Source organism: Chrysemys picta, unplaced genomic scaffold, assembly GCF_011386835.1.
Source record: "Chrysemys picta bellii isolate R12L10 unplaced genomic scaffold, ASM1138683v2 scaf495, whole genome shotgun sequence".
NCBI lineage: Eukaryota > Metazoa > Chordata > Testudines > Emydidae > Chrysemys > Chrysemys picta.
In genome coordinates, this window is record NW_027053202.1 from 10,001 (window position 1) to 15,000 (window position 5,000).

Here is a 5,000-nt window from a genome sequence, read left to right on the forward strand (position 1 = left end):
GCTTAATAGTCGAGAGGGAGCAGGTCCGGGGGAGGCTTAATAGTCGTCCCCCGAGGACTCCGGGGGCCAGGCTTAATAGTCGTCCCCCCCCCCCCCCCCCGGGCGCTCCAGGGGGGAAAGCTTAATAGTCCTCCCCCGAGGACTCCGGGGGCAGGCTTAACAGTCGTCCGCCCCGGGCGCTCCAGCGGGAAAGCTTAATAGTCCTCCCCTGACAGTGTGTGTGTGTGTGGGAGGGAGGCTTAGCAGTCTTGCCCCGGGTGGTCCGGTGGGGGAGGCTTAGCAGTCATCCCCCGAGGACTCCGGGGGCAGGCTTAATAGTGGTTCCAGGGGAGGCTTAATAGTCTTCCCCCGGGCAGTCCGGGAGAGGCTTAATCGTCATCCCCCGACAGTGTGTGTGTGTGTGTGGGGGGGGGAGGCTTAGCAGTCTTCCCCCAGGCTGGGTGGGGGCCTGGCGGGAGGCGTCGCAGTCTTCCCCCGGGCGGTCCGGTGGGGGAGGCTTAGCAGTCGTCCCCAGGGCGGTCCGGGGGTGGGGTGGGGTGGGGGGCCTCACAGTCGTCCCTCGGAGAGCCGGGTCGGCGGCAGTGGTGGGTTTACGTCCAGCCTCCGGAGGGTGCGCGTCCTCGGAGGCGATGCAGGCGCCGCAGAGAGGCAGCCTCCGAGGCAGGGAGCGGAGCACCGAGGCTGGGGAGAGGGGAGCAGGAGCCGGGGGCTGGGGGTGGGGGTGGGGGGCGTTCAGGACAACCGGTCAAGCCCCGGGAAGCAGCTGTCAAATGTTCCAAGTCCCCACTCGGCCACCAGGTCCACCCCAGTCTAGCAATGGGGTTGACCTGGCTGACGGCCGGTTAGTATCAAGGTAAACTCACCGTCGTCCACAGGAGGGCAGCTCTCAGGCCGGCCGGCTGCGGCTGACTCTGGGGCGGCGCCCGGTCCCGGCAGCGAGGGGCGGGGGGCGCGGAGCGAGACGGGGCTAACCGGGGGGGGGGGGCGCCTCCTGCGACTTTGGGGGCCGCGGGTCGTCAGTGGCGTGCAGGCCGGGCCTCTCCCGGGGGATTCGGGGGGGCGGTCCTGCGGGCCGGGCGCAGGGGGCTCGGGCGAGCCCGGGCCGGTCCGCCCCGGGGCCGGGGTCTCCGCCTGCGGCTCAGGGGGGCGCGGGTCGTCGGGGGAGGAAGCCCGGGGGAGCTGCACACCGGCCCGCCAGGCCAGGCCTGGCCTGGATGGCCGCGGGGGGATTCGGGGCGGTCCCGCGGGCCGGGGGCCGGGCGCAGGGGAGGCGGGGGGTCCGAGCGAGTCCGTCCCGGGCCCGGGGCCTCCCCCTGCGGCTTTGGGGTCCGTGGGTCCCCGCTGGCGGAAGCCACTGGGAGCTGGACACCCGCCGTCCGTCCCGCCTGGCCAGGCCTGGCCTGGGTGGCCGCGGGGGGATTCGGGGCGGTCCCGCGGGCCGGCGGCCGGGCGCAGGGGAGGCGGGGGGTCCGAGCGAGTCGGTCCCGGGCCTGGGGTCTCCCCCTGCGGCTTTGGGGTCCGTGGGTCCCCGCTGGAGGAAGCCGCTGGGCGCTGGACACCCGCCGTCCGTCCCGCCTGGCCAGGCCTGGCCTGGGTGGCCGCGGGGGGATTCGGGGCGGTCCCGCGGGCCGGCGGCCGGGCGCAGGGGGTCCGAGCGAGTCCGTCCCAGGCCCGGGGCCTCCCCCTGCGGCTTTGGGGTCCGTGGGTCCCCGCTGGAGGAAGCCGCTGGGCGCTGGACACCCGCCGTCCGTCCCGCCTGGCCAGGCCTGGCCTGGGTGGCCGCGGGGGGGGATTCGGGGCGGACCTGCGGGCCGGCGGCCGGGAGGGTCCGGGCCAGTCCGCCCCATGCCCGGCGTCTCCCCCAGCGGCTTCGGTGGCCCCGGGGGGGGTCCTCCGCGGAGGAAGCCGGGTGGGTGGGGAGCCGGACCCCAGGCGCCCAGACCCGTGACCTGCGGCCGCGACCTCCGACTCGGCAGGAGCGACGAGGGGCTTTCCGGCCCGTCCCCCCCTCTCCTTCCCCCCCAGAAAAGGAGAGAGAGCTGACTCGGACCGGGAAAAGCTGCCTACGGCACCTGGGATTCCCAGGCGGTCACCCATCCAAGTACTAGCCAGGCCCGGGACGGTTTACCTTCCGAGATCGGACGGGATCGGGGGCGTTCGGTCCGGTATGGCCGTAGGCACCCGGCCCCGCGCCTCCTCGCCCGCTTTCCCCTGCCGACGCCCGGGCCTGCCGCACGGTGAGCCCCGGTCGGACTGCCCCCCCCCCTGCGGCAGGGCCCCCGTCTCTCGCGGGCCCGGTCCTTTTTTCCTTTTCGAGCTCCGGGGCCCGGGCTGGCCGCCAGAGCCCCTCCGCCCGCCCTCCCCGGCGTCGGGGAAAATACTGTCCCGGACTTCCAGTGCGCCCGATCCTGTCAGCCGGGGGGTGGGGAGGGGCAGTCCCTCGCTGCGGCCGGGGAGGGTGAGCCCAGGGCGGCTTGCCTGCCGTGCGAGGCCCCTCTCGGCCACCAGGTCAACCCCGAGTCGAAAGGGCTGAAAAATTTTCAGAGTCCCCTCCCGGGCACCAGGTCAACCCGTGGAATCGGACGGGTTCACCTGCTGGCCGGTTCGCTTCCCGGCCACCAGGTCAACCCCTAGGTTGCCGACCGGCCTACCCAGTGGCCGGTTTGCTTTCCGGCCACCAGGTCAACCCCTAGGGGTTTTAACGGGGGCACGCCCGGTGGCCTCTTTCCCGTCCGGTCACCAGGTCAACCCGGATCTCCCTCCTTCCCTGGGCGTCCCCTCCTCGGAGGCGTCAGGTTCCATTTCCCCCCCCCCCCCCCAGACTTCCAGGGGCCCGATCCAGTCGGCCGGGAGGCAGTCCCTCGCTGCGGCCGGGGAGGGTGAGCCCAGGGCGGCCTGGTCCATGTCTCTAGTGGGCCCGATCCTTTTTTTTTTTTTCGAGCTCCGGGGCCAGGCCCGCCCGGGCAGCCCTCCTCGGAGGCGTGGGGCGATTCCCCCCCCCCCCCAGACTTCCAGGGGCCCGATCCTGTCGGCCGGGAGGCAGTCCCTCGCTGCGGCCGGGGAGGGTCAGCCCAGGGCGGCTTGCCTGCCGTGCGAGTCCCCTCTCGGCCACCAGGTCAACCGCGAGTCGAAAGGGCTGAAAAATTTTCAGAGTCCCCTCCCGGGCACCAGGTCAACCCGTGGAATCGAACGGGTTCACCTGCTGGCCGGTTCGCTTCCCGGCCACCAGGTCAACCCGTGGAATCGGACGGGTTCACCGGCTGGCCGGTTCGCTTTCCGGCCACCAGGTCAACCCCTAGGTTTTAAGGGGGGGACGCCCGGTGGCCTCTTTCCCGTCCGGTCACCAGGTCAACCCGGATCTCCCTCCTTCCCTGGGCGCCCCCTCCTCGGAGGCGTCAGGTTCCATTCTTTTTTCCAGACTTCCAGGGGCCCGATCCAGTCGGCCGGGTGGCAGTCCCTCGCTGCGGCCGGGGAGGGTGAGCCCAGGGCGGCTTGCCTGCCGTGCGAGTCCCCTCTCGGCCACCAGGTCAACCCCGAGTCGAAAGGGCTGAAAAATTTTCAGAGTCCCCTCCCGGGCACCAGGTCAACCCGTGGAATCGAACGGGTTCACCTGCTGGCCGGTTCGCTTCCCGGCCACCAGGTCAACCCGTGGAATCGGACGGGTTCACCGGCTGGCCGGTTCGCTTTCCGGCCACCAGGTCAACCCCTAGGTTTTAAGGGGGGGGGGACGCCCGGTGGCCTCTTTCCCGTCCGGTCAGCAGGTCAACCCGGATCTCCCTCCTTCCCTGGGTGCCCCCTCCTCGGAGGCGTCAGGTTCCATTCTTTTTTCCAGACTTCCAGGGGCCCGATCCAGTCGGCCGGGTGGCAGTCCCTCGCTGCGGCCGGGGAGGGTGAGCCCAGGGCGGCTTGCCTGCCGTGCGAGTCCCCTCTCGGCCACCAGGTCAACCCCGAGTCGAAAGGGCTGAAAAATTTTCAGAGTCCCCTCCCGGGCACCAGGTCAACCCGTGGAATCGAACGGGTTCACCTGCTGGCCGGTTCGCTTCCCGGGCACCAGGTCAACCCGTGGAATCGAACGGGTTCACCTGCTGGCCGGTTCGCTTCCCGGGCACCAGGTCAACCCGTGGAATCGAACGGGTTCACCTGCTGGCCGGTTCGCTTCCCGGGCACCAGGTCAACCCGTGGAATCGAACGGGTTCACCTGCTGGCCGGTTCGCTTTCCGGCCACCAGGTCAACCCCTAGGTTTTAAGGGGGGGGGGACGCCCGGTGGCCTCTTTCCCGTCCGGTCAGCAGGTCAACCCGGATCTCCCTCCTTCCCTGGGCGCCCCCTCCTCGGAGGCGTCAGGTTCCATTCTTTTTTCCAGACTTCCAGGGGCCCGATCCAGTCGACCGGGAGGCAGTCCCTCGCTGCGGCCGGGGAGGGTGAGCCCAGGGCGGCTTGCCTGCCGTGCGAGTCCCCTCTCGGCCACCAGGTCAACCCCGAGTCGAAAGGGCTGAAAAATTTTCAGAGTCCCCTCCCGGGCACCAGGTCAACCCGTGGAATCGAACGGGTTCACCTGCTGGCCGGTTCGCTTCCCGGGCACCAGGTCAACCCGTGGAATCGAACGGGTTCACCTGCTGGCCGGTTCGCTTCCCGGGCACCAGGTCAACCCGTGGAATCGAACGGGTTCACCTGCTGGCCGGTTCGCTTTCCGGCCACCAGGTCAACCCCTAGGTTTTAAGGGGGGGGACGCCCGGTGGCCTCTTTCCCGTCCGGTCAGCAGGTCAACCCGGATCTCCCTCCTTCCCTGGGCGCCCCCTCCTCGGAGGCGTCAGGTTCCATTCTTTTTTCCAGACTTCCAGGGGCCCGATCCAGTCGGCCGGGTGGCAGTCCCTCGCTGCGGCCGGGGAGGGTGAGCCCAGGGCGGCTTGCCTGCCGTGCGAGTCCCCTCTCGGCCACCAGGTCAACCCCGAGTCGAAAGGGCTGAAAAATTTTCAGAGTCCCCTCCCGGGCACCAGGTCA

At 70.7% G+C, this 5,000-nt stretch overlaps 1 non-coding gene across 1 annotated transcript; it reads right to left on the minus strand.

Annotated features, from left to right (window-relative positions):
• Positions 1 to 2,060: 2,060 nt before the first annotated feature.
• On the minus strand, positions 2,061 to 2,179 carry LOC135978864 (5S ribosomal RNA). The gene has a single exon (XR_010596220.1). It is a non-coding gene; the product is annotated as a 5S ribosomal RNA (ribosomal RNA).
• Between the last annotated feature and the right edge of the window lie 2,821 nt (positions 2,180 to 5,000).